The following is a 19521-nucleotide window of genomic DNA, read 5'->3' as shown; positions in this document are numbered from 1 at the left end:
TGGACAGTTACATCAAGAAAATTCAAACTACAATTTCTTTCTTCCTCTACAGTAAATTTTCTTGATGTAACTGTCCATAGACATGATAGCAATTTCACCTTTTCAGTCTTTCGAAAATCAACTAACATTGCCTCTTTTGTTCATTATTATTCCAATCACCACCAGAATGTTAAATTCTCTGTTTTGTCTGGAATGTTCTTAAGGGCTTTACGTGTTTGTAGCCCGCAGTACATTGATGCTGAGATCAAAACTATTTATGATATTGCTTTGAAACTTAAATACCCAAGGACCTTTGTACATGTAGCATGGAAAAGAGCCAGGAAAACATTTTATTTAACTAATAACAAACTTGAATTCAGTAAGCATCATATTCTCAAATTACCGTATGACGAAAGGTTTTTACAAATTCCTAGAATTTTAAAGCTTTTCAACATAAATGTTGTTTTCAGTAATTTTAATGTTAAGGGTTTAGTGATAAAAAATTCTCCTAGAGATGTTTCTGGCTGCATCTATGAAATTCCTTGTAAAAAATGTGATAAAATATATTATGGACAAACTGGAAAACCACTTTCACAAAGAATCAAACAACACCAATATTCTGTGAGAACTGGCCAAATATCGAATGCATTATTCGTACATATGAGAGATTTAGATCATCCTATTAACTGGAGTAAAGCAAGACCTTTAGTCCCGTGCAATGGCACAGTTAAAAGGAATATCATCGAATCTTGTTTTATTAAGTCAAATAATGAAAGTGTTCTAAATTTATGTCTTGGTTTATTTAAACTTCATGCTTTAATAATTAAAAAAGTTGTTGATAAATATAAGCAAAATTGATATTAATTTTTATACGTTACTGCAATTTGAAAGGGTAATATTCCGTTTTCCTTATGGTTAAGTATATATTTGGATTAGTTTGTGATCGCGTGATCCCGGATTTGCCGTGGATTAACCTTTTCTTTTTAACCCCTGGCAATTAACCACCTGGTATTCAAGGTTATACATGTTGTTGGATTTTGTAAGCCTAAACTTTAGTATGTCATTTTGTTTGGTCTTAGGTTCAGTTTGTGACAGCTCGATCCCGGATTATCCTGGATTAACTTTCCGTTTATTACCCTTTGACAATTGACCATCTGGTATTTCTTGTTCTATTTGTTTACTCTGTAACCTTCTTCATATTTGTGTCTCATTTGTGCCCCGACGATGCGTCGATAAACGTGAAAGCGCTTGGTACTACTGAACTCTTGCCTGTCCTTTTCCAGTGGGATTCGCTTATATATATATATATATATATATATATATATATATATATATATATATATATATATATATATATATGTATATATATATATATATATATATATATATATATATATATATATATATATATATATATATATATATATATATATATATATATATATATATATATACATACACACAGAGTATATTGGAAATATTTTATGCATAAATTTAAAGCTAAATAAAATCTTACCTATGCACTTGCTATTGCCTGTCGATCTGTAGATTATGTAGGAATTGTAGACACTCAGTCGTCAGTCCCTGTAAAGATACAGTATATTAAAATTCAATAATAATAATAATAATAATAATAATAATAATAATACAGTAATATTGCACAGGAAATACATTTAACATGAAATCATTAAGATTAAAGAATGTTTAAAATTCAGAAATAATAATAATAATAATAATAATAATAATAATAATAATAAAGTGCTATCGTACGGGGTATGCATTCACGTGTAATCAGGAAAACTAGAATATTATTATTAAAATAAAAAAATATAGAATATTATTATTATAAAATCGACAAAATTAATTGAAAATATAAATTGGACAGATGGAGTATGTATATATATATATATATATATATATATATATATATATATATATATATATATATATATATACATATATATAAATTTCTGACTCACATCAGGATCGAACCCAGGTCTTTCAATTGAAAGACAAGACCGCTGCCAATTGAAAGACCTGGGTTCGATCCTGACGTGAGTCAGAAATTCATTTCTGTTCCAAGGGTGATTGGTGCTGATATTTTGAAAGATAATATATATAAAATATATATATATATATATATATATATATATATATATATGTATATGTATACAATATATATGTATATATATATATATATATATATATATATATATATATATATATATATATATATATAAACTTCCACTTTGTCAGCAAAACTATTAGTGGAATAATTTTATAAGTAAATTAACAAGTATCTATTTACGAAGATCCATCCACGAAAAAAAAAACATGAAGTAATATTACAACCATTATTAAAAACCCATCATTCAGTAAAAAAAAAATCACAAGCAAACCGTTGTTTGAACTTTATAAATAAGTGACTCTTATAATCATCATGTTAAAAAAATAAATTGCATACGGGGAAGACGAATCAATGAAAAAGTTGAATTAATGACATCCATTACTCTCCCAGAATCACACTTAATCCAGAAAGCAGTGATAATTACGTAATTAAACAGCCCAGCTGTCATTATTGGCAAATGACCTTTGGAGCTAATTTGGTTGAAATTAACTGTGAAACGATTCTATTTCCGGTCGGGCTGATTATATTAAAGACTGCGAACAATGACCTCATAGTGTTTTTGATATAGAATGGGAAATAATTATATTTAAAAATGACAATTTTTACAATTTCTTACTCCATTATTACAGATTTTCGACTGACAACTGGAACGGAAAGTCAGTCAATGACCTTTGCAATAAAAGTATATTGGAAAATTTGTAGGCTTTAATACTAACGAATATGTATGGCAATGCTAACATGTTGCGGCTGATATATGCAGATGAAACAGTACTGACTGGCGACAGTAGGACAAAGCTTCAGAAACTGGTGAAAACCTTTGTAAACTTAAATGCATATTTCCCATTCCAAATTCATGCTGCTAAAGTACAGCAATGCAGCAACGCCAATCTGAATTATAGCTGATACATGCATAAGAGACACCACTGATTGGGGACAGTAGGGAGAAACCGCAAAAGCTAGCGAAGATGGTAACAGGGAATGAAGGGAGAAGAGGAGGAAAGGCGAAAGGAGGAAGAGGCGAGGAAGAAAAGGTCAGATATATTAACGCTAAAACTCTCCACTCAAGGAAATGAATAATGGCGGTGTCAAGTCAAACGGGAAAAAGGGAGATATGATGTGTTGTCGTGTTTTTAGATGAGAGAGAGAGAGAGAGAGAGAGAGAGAGAGAGAGAGAGAGAGAGAGAGAGAGAGAGAGAGAGAGAAATATGAAGATGTCCCTTATTTTCAACTTAATTTTTCAATTGTCATTATTCGTTATTCTTGTTCATTCAAAATATTACTGCAGAGAAAAAATGAAATATTGAGTCAAGTTTCATAATTCAGGAAATACGTGAAAATATTCTGGATTTTCTTCTCAGTCTTGTAATTCAGTTGTCTGTCAGTTGATATCAGACTAGACTGACTCCGTTATTAAAAGTCACGTGACCAAGTGTGTTATGTATGCATGTATATGCATATGTATATATATACATAATATATTTGTATATGTTAAATTCACGTCAAATTCTTATTTCAAAGACAATTACTACTATAAACTGAGAGGAGAGGAGGAGGAGGAGGAGGAGGAGGAGGAGGAGGAGGAGGAGGAGGAGGAGGAGGAGGAGGAGGAGGAGGAGGAGGAGGAGGAGGAGGAGGAGGAGGAGGAGCTGACCCTATAAATTGAGACGTTTAAAATCTCTCTGAGGTAATTTAGATTAATTGCCCTAAATTATACCCTAAGATGCATAATTGTATTTAGGGGTCGGGGGCTAATTTACGCTGAGAATATCCGAGACCTCTGTAGCATTAAATCTATATGTATATATGTATATGTAGCCTATACATATACATACACAGTTACTTTTTTTTCAGTAATGCAAAAACAATTTCATTTTCAAATGAGGGACATTTTCTACCTTATTTAATCAACCTTCTCTTTGACAGTTCACGTCTGGAATCTCCCCAATTCCATGATATATCTGACCTTAAACGAGACAAGTGACCTCTGCCCAAGTCATTAACAAGGGTCCAGCCATCAATTCACGAGAGGATTGGAATATAGAAATTAGGCCAAAGGCCAAGCACTGGGACCTATGAGGTCATTCAACGCTGGGTAAGGAAATTGACAGTAGGTAAGTTTGAAAGATGTTTAGGAGAGGGTGGATGAAAAGATGGAAGACGGATAATGAGAATGGAGGTACAGTAAAAGGAATGATAAGGGGTTGCAGCAAGGATAGGAATATTCGAGGATTATATCCTAAAGGCATTTGTCTCAGTTAAGTCAGACCGATTAACATAATTGCCGTTTGATGTTAAGGTTCTCGGTAGATTAATTGCCAAGTTAATATAATTAGGCCTAAAATTCGACGGGAGGAGGAGAAATCTTAGTTATGTCTAAGGCTTCTGGTAAAACGTGGCTGAATTTGGTGGGAGAGAGAGAGAGAGAGAGAGAGAGAGAGAGAGAGAGAGAGAGAGAGAGAGAGAGAGAGAGAGAAGCTATTTGCATAACGCCTGACGAGAGAGAGAGAGAGAGAGAGAGAGAGAGAGAGAGAGAGAGAGAGAGAGAGAGAGAGAGACTTATCTATTCGCACACAACAGCTGACAAGAATAATCGTCTAAATATGGTGAACTGACGTCAAAATAGAGTTTAGTAGATCAGTCAACAATTCCTTGATCAACTTCCTATTTTCAGAGCAGCCTGTCTTCCTTGCTGATAACATTTCAAGGAAGAAAGTCCTTTTGACGGCTGGGCAGAAAGTCCCCAGGTGTATGAGAAGTTGGAACAAAGCTACTTAGTTATGAAGCCTAAAGTATTCCCTTGCAAATTATAATTCTCCTCTCTGCTGCATTTAACGCTAAACTTACTCCACCAAGTTTGGGAAACTTAACTTGAGAACCTTAACATCCATCTTTTGAATGGAGTTTTTATTTTTGTCTTATTTTTTTATGTGTCTTACCCTTAAGTGGGTTAAAGCTGCCAGTGCACCTCACGCAGTGCACAGTAGACATAACTTAAAAGGCTTTTTGCGGCGTACCTTAGGGACCCTAGCTGCCATCTCTTTCATTCCTTTGGCTACCTTCATTCACATTCTCTTCTCACTTTCATCAACCCTCTCTAACAATTGTTTTGGTGCTATTGTGAGACAAAACCTGTTACACCTTTCAAACCTTTCTATTCCTCTCAATTTCTCTTTCATTGATGAATGACGTTACCATAGAAACTACATAAGTTTTCTAAATATAAATTCATTATTCTGCTTAAAACAGTTTAGTACTTCTGCTTGGCTGGGAGCTCTCATGTGCATGCAAAAATTTTTGCAACATTATACCAACTTTTCAAGGAGAAAAACCACAATCCTTTCGTCTTATATAATTTCGTTTAACACATTTATAGAACAGAACTTCAGTCTGGTGCAAACTGAGATTTCATGTATCAATCTTGATTTTTTTACTCTAAACGACTATTTTAGACATATCAGCAATTAAGTTTATCAAGTTCAGGAAAACAAGACCATTGATAATTCCTGCAATTATTTCAGGAAACCAACACTCGTTAGCACTAGATCTCCAGAAAATTCTTGAACTATACCCTTCTTAGATTAAAAGTTTCCTATGTGCTGAAAGTGTATTCTCTGCAGACAGATTTTATAAAATACACTAAGAACTTCGTTAATACTTCCATTAAATTATCAAGTAAAAATGAAAGAAAATTCATAAGAAAACTACTGACTTCAACCACTTTGAGGTATTGAGAGAGTAAAAGACCAAACACCTTAGGAAAATTAATATTACCAACTAATGGCACTTAATGTACTGTAATGACATTTTGGATGCGAAATCTTAATGAACAGTTTGATTTGGAGTACCCTAGGGCTGTTGTACTTGAAATGTGTTTTATCAATATTGTATCAAAGTAAAGTTTGAGCCTAAAATGCTATTTTAGTGTAAAAAAGCTGAATCACTGAAGTGTTATTTACTTAATCAGGAAATATATCAGTTTCAGCATAATATACTGTTTTAGCATTAAAATTAACATGTGTATCATACAAAAACAATCAATGAAGTGTCATTTTCAAGGACATCAATACAAAACAATTAACAATTCACGTGAACAATAATTCCAGGGTCCACTTCTCACCTCGTTCAAAAAGTATCGTGGGTCAAAAGCATGGGGCAGAAGCCATCAGCAACAAAGTATGAATACTTTATCTCAGCTCAAATAACCCATTCCTGTAATGAACAAAACTGCGCCAGAAAGGATAATAGTGCAAAAAAAAGAAATTATATTTTGAATACTTGGTTTCGAAAAAAACTAAGACTTAGAAAAATGGTTATTAACTTGGCAAAAAAAAGAGGAATATTTTTATGACAATTAACAAATTTAAGACTAAAGGTCATTAACTCTGCAAAACAAATCTTTTGAAGACTGTAATAAGTAAAACAGGTTATTAACCTTGCTGAACTAAAACCTTGCTGAACTAAAACTATCACACTAGATCCAGAATTTTAACTATACAAACCACTTTCAAAGACTTAAGACCCAAGGACTGAGAACGAGTGCTATTAAGGCAGACAAGGGTAGCCCAAAAAATTGCACAGCTAGCACAATGTACAAATCAATTAGCCCATGTTACATAGAACAATGGGAGAAGACACTTGAGTTGCCAACCACACTAGTTTGTGATTTCAATGAAATTTAGGCTCAGATGCCAAGCACTTGGGCACTTTCGGCCATCTAGCGTTTCAAGACATTGAAAATGAGGAGTTTTAGAGTGGTTGGACAGCAAGGCAGAGATACAGAAAACAAGAGATGAGGCACGAGGTCCTAAAAGTGGGACTGGGAGCGAGTCCTACAGTTGCACCAACTTAGAGAGAGGCTGGACAGCAAGTTTGAAGGAAACAGGATTGGCCAGGAAACAAATGTCCAGAGACGAAGCATAAAGACTAATAATAAATGACAGGTTTTTAGACATTTCTGGCGTACAACCAATCACCAGTTTTCAATAATAGTTCAGTTCATTGCATGAACACCGTAATTGTTTTTAAGACACTGTAATTTTGAAATATTCCAGAAAGTTAAACAATGATTTATGCAAAAAATCATACGTTAATTCGAACTAAGGTAACTATAATTCACGTTGAATGACCATTAAAACGTCAAAATCAAAGTCATATATAAAAAAACTAAAGATTTTAGTTAAAGTACTGAAAAGCTAATAATAGTTACGGCATTAGTTTATTCAAAAATCATTCAGAAGTTAATGTCCTTTCACAAGTACATAAAAATTGCAAAACTAAGTTTACTGTTAAATTTTCAAACCTATTTAGTTTAGTTACTTTCGACTCAAAATAAATTACATTGGTATAAGTAATTATATATTCAAATCTTGACAACTTTACGTTAAAAGTCACCTACTAATTAAGCATAATAAAATTACTTTAAAAACCACTTAACCAGAAAAACTACTATTAATAACTATCAAAAGTTAACTATCCGCAATTTTACAGTAAATAAGTTTACTACATATTATTACATTAAAAATTACTATACTCAATCATTAAAACACTAAAGGTGCCTCAGTTCATAAGAGCAGAAACTATGACGCTTCCCACCTGAAATTGAAGAGGCAATTAGTTTGAAACCACCCACGACCCTGCCCCCAGGTCCTAAGACCTAGGGGACGGGGCATGGAAGGGGCACCAGCCCCTGTAGGGTGAAGTAAAAAAAAAAAAAAAAACTGGTTCGGATAGTTGGTTAAAGTAAATATTTACCTCTGGTCAAGATGACAAGTTTCTTTAGCCAAACTTGGAGGTAAATATTTCATTTTTCACTGTTGGAGTTTGGGACGAAGTTACCCTGGCTAGAGAGTTTGAACTTCAGTTCTTGAGCGACTTAAAATAGTTTTGCAGAAGTTCATCCTGGTTTCACGAACTGCTCCGGATGCACGAGGACCTGAAATAGTGTTGTTCATTATAACACTAATCAATTTTATTCAGCTTTAATGATTTTCGTTGATCATTTCAACCTAATTATTGTATTAAGTTTCAATTTTATTCAACTGGTTTCCAGTGAAGAAGAATAGCACATTCCAAGTTAATAAAAACCGCAGATAAAATATATCACTGACTATTTCAAGCAAACCTTGAAAAAAACCAATGTACTAACTTCAGAATTGGTAGGAAATAACTAAAAAATCTATTACTGAACACTTACCACAAAAACCAATTAGTTCCCCAGCTGTGAACGGAAAATCCAAATCCACAATATTATGGAAAAATTTTGGGGTACAGACAGATCCTGAAATAATCCACGAACTGTAGTACGGTACAAAGTTATGGATGCATAAGATTCTCAGTTTTGTAATAAACGAAAAACTGAACAAAAACCTTTAATAAGTGCTGCTAATAATATACGGACAATAATTAGGAGTTAAATATATAAAACTTGAAGTAACTTTACTCAGCATTACTAGATTAAAGCACTCAAAAGTTAAAAGTTAAGATTTATGTACCAAAATTCCTTAAAACCGTAACTGTCTACAAAACACAAAGGTGATTTAAGTAACTGCACACGAAGCTAAAAGCTAAACTTAACCAGTACTCATTGAAACATTTCTGCAAACTAAAGCAACAAAAACTTACTGTAAGCATTATAACCAAGGAACTAAAAATCAAAATATAAAATACACTTTGTTACTACAAGCAATTACATTAAAACCAAGAATCTAAGTATAAAAACCTTATATAAAACTAAAACTTACTTCACATATACTCAGCACAACACAACACTAGGAGGCCACAATGCCCGACGGATAAAATCCTGGAAACGTCTAGACAAAAAAGTACTCCCTTAACGTACCCAAGCAACCACATAAACACGCCTAGTCCCAAAGCACTTAACGAATCTACTTCCCTTAACGAATCTATGCAGCTAAATTAACACGCTTAGTCCTAACGCCGAGCCACACAAACAAACCTCCTTACCACCGGAGCAACACTTCAGAACAATGGACGTGTTTACGCGTTGGGTCTCGTGACGTCATCGCCGCGCCAAGGATCATCAAATCAGGGAAGAACGACAAAATCTACACCTGTGGCGTAATGACGAGTCCTTGCTTTTCTCTGAGCGGGGAGGAAGTCTGAATAGGATTTGTTAATGCTCTTTGTTTTGCGTCTTTGATTCGTCTGTATTCGGTTGTTTGGTAAAATTGGTTTTCGTGAATTGCTGTAGACTTATTTTTTGTTTATTCATGTATGGAGAATGGAAAAATATTGATTTAATTGGATGTATTGTTACGAAGAGAGAAGTATTTTTTATATACTTGCGCTGTGAAAGTGCTAATTACGAACACTTCTTGCACCTCTCTCTCTCTCTCTCTCTCTCTCTCTCTCTCTCTCTCTCTCTCTCTCTCTCTCTCTCTCTCCTTTACACTATAACGTAGTCAATTTGTGAATTGCAAGAAGTTTAATTCACCCCCCCCCAACTCTCTCGCTCTCTCCTTGATATTGTAACGCAGTCAAGCTGCAGTTACAGCAAATTTAATTCACCTCTCCCTCTCTCTCTCTCTCTCTCTCTCTCTCTCTCTCTCTCTCTCTCTCTCTCTCTCTCTCTCCTTTACATTAGCGTAGTCAATTTGTTAACTACAAGAGGCTTAATTCACCCTCTCTCTGTCTCTCTCTCTCTCTCTCTCTCTCTCTCTCTCTCTCTCTCTCTCTCTCTCAAACCGATTGTCGGTCAATCTGATCAGTTATTCATGCAATCCAACCTCAAAATCTGGAATTTTCCGTCGAAATGGGTCTACTTTAGCCTTCCCTTAAAGAAAACGGGAAGATGAAGAAGTTTTGTCTTCGTCTCCCCTCAGAGAAAACGGGAAGAAGAAGAAGAAGAAGAAGAAGAAGAAGAAGAAGAGGAAGAAGTGTTTGTGTCTGGTGTACGTCGCCTTTGCCACGTCATGATGATTTGATGGTCCTTGGCTGTGACGTCAGAAGGAACTGGTATCAGGCTGAGAACGAATCGTGCTTTTAGTTATTTTTTTAAATTGTGAAGTGGTTTATTGGTGTTTCATCCGTATTAAGGTTTGGTATTATGTATTTTTTAGTCTTGTTCCTTGTTCATGTTCAGTTATTACTCTAGTATTTGTGGTATATTGTGTTTTAAGTGTTTTGTTTACTTTGGGACCGTATATTTTTAGTCTAATTATTGTGGTGATATAAGTGTTTACTTGCCAAGTTATTGGTGTTAGTTCCTCCCTGAGCTCGGGAACTACAGTAGGTACGTAATAGTCGAATTCTTTGTCATTGTTGATTTATCTTTTGCCTAGTGTCCTAATGTTTTTTGGGGGTTCCTAGGAAGTGGGAGAATGGTTAATGGGGACAATAGTATTCAATATATATTCGTGTTAAATACTTTTTTAACTTTGGGTCTGCAGTGGTATTTTGTAGGTTAATTCCTAGTTACTGTTTTTAACTGGGTCTAGTACTTTATCAGTTAATTTCTTGTCATTGTGAGTAAATAAAGTTTTTAGATGTGCAGAATTGTTGGTGACGAACCAAGTTATTTATTCAGTTGTTTAGAGGAATATTTTTTAAATCCTTTTTCTATTTAAATTTTACATATTATATGGATTAATTCCTTCTTATTGTGGCCGAATAAACTCTTGTTTGGTGTGCAAATGTTTTTTTGGGTTTCTAGAAGTTGGCAGAATGGTTAATGGCGACGAATAGTACTCTAGGCATATTGGTGATAAATCCTTCATCTTCGCTACTGCATATCTTGAACAGATTGCTTGTTAATGTGGTAATCGACCAGTGGTTCCCAACGTGGGGCGTATGCCCCACAAGAGAGTTTATTTGATTTTTAAGGGGGGGGGGGGAATTCGAGAGTGTTTAAAATAAGTTAATGGTTTTTTAGGCTTCCTCCACGTGAAGAAGCGTTCACTTTTTTATCAATAAGAAATGTCACCACAAGGGGGCATCAGGATGCCAAAAAAACTAGGTGGGGCATGGTCGAAAAAGGTTGGGAACCACTGCTTTTAGGCTGATTTCTTGTTAGGCTTACATGGTCATATTTTGTTCGTTTGGTGTGCTAATATTTTTTGGGCCCCCTAGAACGTGGCATTTGTTGGTGACGAGTGGAGCGTGTGATTTCTTCAAAAATTTCCAGGAATGTTTGCGTAAATCAAAAACTTCCAGGAATGTTTATGTAAATCAAAAACTTCCAGGAATGTTTGTGTAAATCAAAAACTTCCAGGAATGTTTATGTAAATAAAAAAATTCCAGGAATGTTTGTGTAAATCAAAAATTTCCAGGAATGTTTGTGGAAATCAAAAATTTCCAGGAATGTATGTGTAAATCAAAAAAATTCCAGGAATGGTTTTTGTAAATCAAAAAAATTCCAGGAATGGTTTGTGTAAATAAAAAAAATTCCAGGAATGGTTTGTGTAAATCAAAACAATTCCAGGAATGGTTTGTGTAAATCAAAACAATTCCAGGAATGGTTTGTGTAAATCAAAAAAATTCCAGGAATGGTTTGTGTAAATCAAAAAAATTCCAGGAATGTTTGTGCAACTTTTGAACTGCGTATTATACAGACTAATAATTCCTCGTAACTGTGACCGAAGAAGCGTTTGTTTAGCTTGCTAATATTTTTGGGGTTCCTGGAGAGGAACCAGGATGGTTAATGATGATGAATGGTTGTCTCGAGAAGTAATTACTTGGAGGAAATGAAGTTGTTCTCGACTTCAGCAGACGTTAGTGCTGTGTTGTTTGGTTTTAAGGTTTGGCTTTAAGTTCAACTTGTGATTGTTTAAATATATATATATATATATATATATATATATATATTTTTGGGTGTATATCGTAAACTGGTTTTGCTTAAAAGCAAAATACATACTAGTTTTGTTATATATGTAGATATATTTTTTGGGTTTTTATCATAAACTGGTTTTGCTTAAAAGCAAAATACATACTAGTTTATATACTGGTTCAAAAAAAAAATATGTATACTGTTATTTCTAAAAATCAATTGACTATTTTTGAGAATTAAGGTGTATATACTGGTCTTTTTCTAAAAAATATATAGTTTTTTCTAGAAAAAAATAGGTTAACTGTTTTTTTTAAATTAAATTTTTTTAGTTATAGTAAAAACTTGGCCCTACCAGTTAATATCTTATCACTTTTTGTTATCGTTGGAGTTTCCCTGATGTTTTGCAATATCAGCATTCGCAAGATAATACTAATAGCAGGCAAACTTAACGTATCTTTCCCAAGAGTTCATCTTTCAATAAAATCTTGACCAAGTTTTAATAAGACTCAAATTGAATGCTTATCTTTAAAATCTTGACGGAAGTTTTAATTGCTGGTTCTTATTGAACTCAAACTTTTCTTATAAAATGCAATGAATTCCAAGTTTTATTTTTTTTACTGCTGCAATATAATTTGAAGCCCTGTGGCACAGGGGTTTTTAAGTTTTCCGTGCTAAGTACTTCTAACTTTTTCAGGTCAAGGCCGATATAGCTTATTTTCCAGTTAACGAGTTGTGGATGGGGTTTGCGAGAATGGTTGTGGATGGGGTTTTGCGAGAATGGTTGTGGATGGGTTATGCGAGAATGGTTGTGGATGGGGTTTTTTGCGAGAATGGTTGTGGATGGGGTTTTGCGAGAATGGGTTGTGGGTGGGGTTTTGCGAGAATGGTTGTGGATGGGGTTTGCGAGAATGATTGTGGATGGGGTTTGTGAGAATTGATGGGGTTTGCGAGAATGGGTTGTGGATGGGGTATGCGAGAATGGTTGTGGATGGGGTTTTGCGAGAATGGTTGTGGATGGGGTTTGCGAGAATAGTCAATGAGAGTTATTTGATTACAGCTGATAATTCGTATTAATGCCCTGTGTAAAGATGTTACATGGCTTTTAAAATGTTTAAATTATGCCGAATGTAATTACATTAAGATATTTTAAGTATTTAAATTAATTACAGTAAGAGTGAACATGTATGGTAAGCGTGTGTATCTATGCTAATTTGTATGTATTTTCAGGTGTTCCAACTTTCTGAAGTCAAAAATTCGCCAAGTGAGGTTCAGGCGGTCCCAAGAATTCAGGCGGTCCAAATACAACAGTGGATAGACAATAAATTACGACACAAGTCTACTTTAACAATCGGATCCTTTGATAAGGTGAGACAAAATATTTTTCGTATCAATCAACCAATTCCCCCTCCCCTCTCTTTTACCTCCACCGGGTGGAGGCCCCCAAGCCTCTCGTGCCCTGCCCTCAAGTCCTAGGACCACGAGGGCAGGTTCGTGGGAGGTTCCCAAACATCCAAAAAACTCATTAAAACTTTTCCCTTTCAGGTGGTGAGTGTATGAGAGTAGCCATTTTTCAAAGTTGTTCTCCTGTTGCCAAAATTCTTGTGGTTTTGGTGTTTATAGTCATTATTTTTGGCTTTCTAAACTTTAAAAGACTTTAAAATCTAGTGAAATATGACCTTAAACCGGAGATAGCACGTTAACATGACCTTTTGACCTCAATGCTTTTTGTTTTTTGGTGAACTTGAACGCAACGTCAAATTTTAATTAGTTTTAAATTTGATAAAATTTGACGAACATTCTCTTGAGGGACGTTAACTTATGAGAAATGTACTAAACATATTGAGATACATTGACGTAATTTTAGTTAATATTTTTGAAGTAAAACTTGAAGCAAAATTGAACGGAAATATTACATCCTAGATAGATTTTTAAAAATTTTTATACATAACAAAAAATTATCACTATACCGTTTTGATTCACGTAACTAATTTGATGTAAAGCTTAGTAACTTCAAGGTTTAAATTTATACCCTTTAACTTTAGTTTTCAAATGTCAATGCAGTAAGCCAATCTGTATTACTATACCTATATATACAAGGCTTTACCACTATTATAAAGCAGCTTTATAATTAAGCCATTGTTTCTTAAAGCTTAGCATTAGATTAAATAGTTGATTTGCTTATAGGCCTTAGATATTTCAGCTCCGTAGTTTAGTCTTCTTAACTTCCACAATAATAGGGTTAGTGTTGCTTGGCTGTTAGGCTGAGTCTTGTTTGAAAGCCTTTTAAAGGATTTAAAAGTATTTTGTCTGAGTTTGAGTAATATTTGAAATGTTATTTAGCTATTGAAGTAATCAAATATATCAGATTTTGGGTGTGGGAGAAGTCAGGATTTTGGGTGTGGGAGAAGTCAGGATTTTGGGTGTGGGAGAAGTCAGGATTTTGGTGTTTTCTTTCTACCGCTGTTCCTTCTCCTTACAGGTAAAGGTTTTACTGGAGCAAAATTATTGAAGATTATTCCTAGACAGTACTAGGCCTAGTTGCCAGCAGAGGACGTTGCTTTAAGCCTAAGATAATAAATTCAATGAGGTGAGTTGTGGTTCCTGGATTAACACTGCTGAATTTCACATTATCACTTGTCCCAGCGTGAGAATTTGCCCCTTAATTATTCAAATGATGCTTACTAAGGCCTTTAATTGTATATATGAATGTGTATACTAATTTTGATACTGTGCCACGTAGCTACCAACGCATTCCCTTAATACAAATTCTGAACAAATCTCTTAAATATTTTACTTTAAACTGACCAGGATCATTTAAGTTTATATGCATTGTCATGAAACTGATTTTTAAAGTTGAATTTGAATGTTTAAAACCGGAATATCATTCCGTATGTTCAAATAGAAATATGGAAGTTCAGACTCCTGTGTGTGTAGCTGGGAGACTAATCATTGGCTTTATTTTCTAAGTGTCATGTCAAAAGGATATTAAGCTTTTATCTTAAAGCTATAATTTTGGTCCTGAAGCTAGAAAAGTTAGCTTGTTCGGTCTTCAACTAATGCTGTGTAGCTTAAGTCTAGCACTGAAAATAAAACTAAATCACTGGCTTTATTTTCTTATTGTAATGTCAGTGATCCTAATTAGATCTTTAATATGTCAAGGTTATTAAGCTTTTATTTTGGAAAGATAACACTTGTATCTTAAACTATAGCAAGGGAGTTTAGTAATGTGTAATTTGTGAATTCACCTTATCCAAAGTTTGACTTAAAAGCTAAAGAATACATGATGGTAATTTTTTATATATATTTTGAATAGTGACAAACCCATTAAAAGGTGGAATGGTGATGGCGGTTTATGGCAACTATAACATCCCACTACTGTATATGATTGTTACAGGGCTGTTTAATATTACTGCTTTCTTGAGCATTCAGTAATAGTTTTAGATAAAGTATTTTAGCCAGCTTATTTTCATTTTAGAATATTTATATATACCTTGACATGTGTATAAATATAATTCTTGATTTTGACACTTGAAAAACCTCTTGTTGAGAAATGCAGTTATCCAAAATACGTATATACTTCGGTGACAAAGCCAATCGTATGAAGTTAAAATTTGTAGCAAAACGCTTGAAATAAAAATGTTAAATGTTTTTATATATCAACTGACACATCCTGAAGCAGTTTCGTAACACTTAACAAAACCAGGCGAAAAGGTCACTTGAGACAGAAATGAAAGTGATGGAACTTCTCGTCATTTCAACTCGACTTGGAATGAAAATAGGCTGTTATTTGGTTCCAGGAAATTCGAAGGAAACTTTTAAATAACTCCACTTGGGATGCGAGTTGTCTCAAAGAATACTGTGAAGGAAGACTCAAAATAGAACACTTGAATTGCCTTATTAACAATCTTACCTGCAGCCCACACAAAGGCTGTGCTCGCTCTCTCTCTCTCTCTCTCTCTCTCTCTCTCTCTCTCTCTCTCTCAACATCGCGGAACAAGGAAACTCTTAACGCTGCTGAACAGGGAATATCTCTCTCTCTCTCTCTCTCTCTCTCTCTCTCTCTCTCTCTCTCTCTCTCTCTCTCTCTCTGTTAACATTGCTGAACAGGGAATATTCTCTCTCTCTCTCTCTCTCTCTCTCTCTCTCTCTCTCTCTCTCTCTCTCTTGCCATTGATGTTCTGGAAAATGTTTCTCACTCTCTTGCTCTCTCGCTGTTACCATTGATGTTCAGGGAAATGTCTTCACCATTACTGATCAGGGAACACACTCTCTCTCTCTCTCTCTCTCTCTCTCTCTCTCTGTGCCGTTATTGTGGATACAAGTTTGTTGAAGGTAATAACATTTTTCCAGCCGTGAGATGGCTCGGAGGGCGAACGCTCCAAGAATTATATTAAACTTGATTCAAACAAGTTTTCTCTGAATATTAATGTAAAGATAAATGCCAGTATATTGGCTTATAAAAAATAAATATTTGATGTTGAATATTTGCGTTTTGAATGACTGATGTCTTTGACCAAACCTTACCTTACCTTTCGAGGAAAGGCAAAATTAATTAATCTTAGTGTTGAGGTAAAGGATTATAGAAAACGCGTGTGCTAAATGATGCAAAGAATAATTAATGAAGATATACATACACAAGTATTATACATACACAAGTATTACACAGCAAATAGGAAGAGTCTTATAACTGCTTCTTGGTGTGAAATGTGTTCTACTGACCAGGCTACATTTACCTAACCTTAGCATGGCATGTGTTGGGCTTATTCCTGTCCTTAAAAGATAGTCAGCTTTGGTAAATCTCTCTCTCTCTCTCTCTCTCTCTCTCTCTCTCTCTCTCTCTCTCTCTCTCTCTCTCTGTTAACATTGGTGAACAGGAATCTCTCTCTCTCTCTCTCTCTCTCTCTCTCTCTCTCTCTGTTAACATTGGTGAACAGGGAATCTCTCTCTCTCTCTCTCTCTCTCTCTCTCTCTCTCTCTCTCTCTCTCTGTTAACATTGGTGAACAGGAAACACTCTCTCTCTCTCTCTCTCTCTCTCTCTCTCTCTGTTAACATTGGTGAACATTGAAACTCACTCTCTCTCTCTCTCTCTCTCTCTCTCTGTTAACATTGGTGAACAGGGAAACACTTTCTCTCTCTCTCTCTCTCTCTCTCTCTCTCTCTCTCTCTCCACTGCTGATCAGGGAAACACACACACTCTCTCTCTCTCTCTCTCTCTCTCTCTCTCTCTCTCTCTCTCTCTCTCTCTCCACTGCTGATCAGGGAAACACACACTCTCTCTCTCTCTCTCTCAACCACTACTGATCAGGGGACCAGCGAAACACTTTACAATACACTCAGTCTAAATCGTAATATTTAACAATTGACTCGCACGAAACGAAGAGGCCTCATTAGATAACGTAAGTCACGCATGCAAGATTTAATTAGAGAATTACAACTTCTCAATGCATGCAATGAGATTATTGCTTATAGATGCAAACTGGTGATGTTCCCTGTATCTTCCTTAACTGCAGGATTGGCAAATAAGTCTTAAGTGGTCGGTTTGTTCACAGACATAATTAATATGAGTTGGTATTTAAGTTTATAATTTGACTTGACACACTTGTACTTGAGTCTGTAATCGATATGTTGCTGGTGTTAAAGGAGAGAGAGAGAGAGAGAGAGAGAGAGAGAGAGAGAGAGAGAGAGAGAGAGAGAGTGTTTCCTGAACAGCAATGGTAAGAGAGAGAGAGAGACAGAGAGAGTGAGGGAGAGAGAGTGTTCCCTTAACAGCAATGGTGAGAGAGAGAGAGAGAGAGAGAGAGAGAGAGAGAGAGAGAGAGAGAGAGAGAGAGAGAGAGTGAGCTCCCTGAAGAGCAATGGTACATGAAAAAGTGGGTGTTATTCTATATAACAAAATCCGTAATAACTTTAGGAAAATAATAATTGGTTCAATGTGGCAGTTTTCTATTATACAGCTTATTCCATTGTTATGTCTTAAAACTCCTATATACTTTTTTTATAATTCGTTTAGTGTGACTTATATGAAATCCGTATATACTTTCTGAAAGCTAAAATATAGTTTCGTTCTGTTGCAAAGTTTTACCATGAATCTAAAACTATAATTATCTGATGTAATTAATGCAATTATAATAACCATAATGCTCTCTTAATTAACTTCTCGAATTCCTCACACCTTTTAAATACGGTGGTCAGGTGGGTAGCGCGACCTTGTTCTGATACTCCGGGCGCAGATTCAAAACCATCTGCTGACGTCAGAATTACTTGGGGTCTTGAATTTGGATCTAAGGCTTAGTAGTGACGAGCTTATCCAGGAAAAATGTGACGCCGTAATGGGTTAGTGCCCTCAGTGCGCCTCATGAGGTGCACTGTAGGCATTACTTGAGGTTCTTTGCGGCGTGCCTACCTTAGGCCAGTAGCTGTAACCTCTTTCGTTCCTTTTTACTGGACCTCCTTTCATATTCTCTTTCTTCCATCTTACTTTCCACTCTCTCCTAACAATTGATTCATAGCGCAACTGTCAATTTCGGTTTCAGCGCTGAATGACCTCATAGATCCCAGAGCTTGGCTTTTGGCCTAAATTCTATATTCAGTTAAATTCAAGAAGTGTGAAGAATTGTAGAAGTTAAGAGGGCATTGTAGTTATTACAATTACATTCGTATTTGGTAAAAGGCGAATAGTATTTTTATATATTTAGAAACTGGTATTCTTTGAGTATGTTTATTTTCTAAAGCACTGACCGTGATGTTTACATAACAGACGTGTTTATAATTATGTTTGTAACCTGTTTGTATCTAATGTTTGTGAGTAAAGTTTTTGAACCAGTTTTCTGAGTGTTGGGTCTTACTATTTGAATATCAAATGGAGTGGATATTAATGTTCATAATATATAATTCTATAGTTTTATGGTCCAAATTATTAACACAATGACAATATTGTGAGGAATAAATTATTAGTAATTTGATTATTGCATAATCTTGTACATTACTGAATTCTTGTTAAATATAAAAGTCAGTTTTTCATCCAAAATATTCATCACATAAATAAAATTTTGTAACTGAATATAAAATTCAGTTCCTTTTCCAAAATATTCATCGCATATATAAATAAATGAAATTTTGCATATAAAATTCAGTTCCTTTTCCAAAATATTCATCGCATATATAAATAAATAAAATTTTGCATATAAAATTCAGTTCATTTTCCAAAATATTCATCACATATATAAATAAATAAAATTTTACAAAGTTGATGAATTGTGTAAAATCTAATATATAATTCTTTGTTAAATATAAAAAGGTCTCCTTTTCATCCAAAATATTCATCGTATAAACACAGAGATTTTGCAAATATGATAATTAACAAAATTAAGCAATTACAATTCAACTTATCTTTCAGGAACCCGTGAATGCAAATTGAGTTTCTGAGGCTTCGATAATTATCAAGGATAAGTAGACTTCTCTGATAGTGATAATCCTGGATCTGGATAACTGGGTGATAATGCTGTTTTGCCTCGTTCAAGATGGATGTTTGGGTTCCAGGTACGTGGATATTACAAGACGTTAGATGGTAGGCAAGCTGTGATTTTATATGTATGTATGCATGTATGTATGTATGCATACATACATACA

General features: G+C 34.6%; 2 long non-coding RNA genes across 3 annotated transcripts; one reads left to right on the top strand and one right to left on the bottom strand.

The window, feature by feature from the left end:
• Positions 1 to 1495: 1495 nt before the first annotated feature.
• LOC136830955 (uncharacterized) lies at positions 1496 to 9063 on the bottom strand. 2 transcript variants are annotated; one of them, XR_010850775.1, is made up of 4 exons: positions 8848 to 9063; positions 8301 to 8384; positions 7859 to 8039; positions 1496 to 1563 (listed from the first exon to the last, which is right to left on the bottom strand). It is a non-coding gene; the product is annotated as an uncharacterized lncRNA (long non-coding RNA). The 2 variants fall into 2 exon arrangements; XR_010850774.1 differs by lacking the exon at positions 1496 to 1563 and adding an exon at positions 5569 to 6316.
• Positions 9064 to 10067: 1004 nt separating this feature from the next.
• On the top strand, positions 10068 to 15539 carry LOC136830622 (uncharacterized). Its single transcript, XR_010850685.1, has 3 exons — positions 10068 to 10162; positions 13119 to 13256; positions 14371 to 15539. It is a non-coding gene; the product is annotated as an uncharacterized lncRNA (long non-coding RNA).
• Positions 15540 to 19521: the final 3982 nt, after the last annotated feature.

This window comes from Macrobrachium rosenbergii, chromosome 47, assembly GCF_040412425.1.
Source record: "Macrobrachium rosenbergii isolate ZJJX-2024 chromosome 47, ASM4041242v1, whole genome shotgun sequence".
NCBI lineage: Eukaryota > Metazoa > Arthropoda > Malacostraca > Decapoda > Palaemonidae > Macrobrachium > Macrobrachium rosenbergii.
The sequence above is the reverse complement of the archived record's forward strand: the minus strand, read 5'-3'. Positions and strand labels throughout refer to the sequence as shown.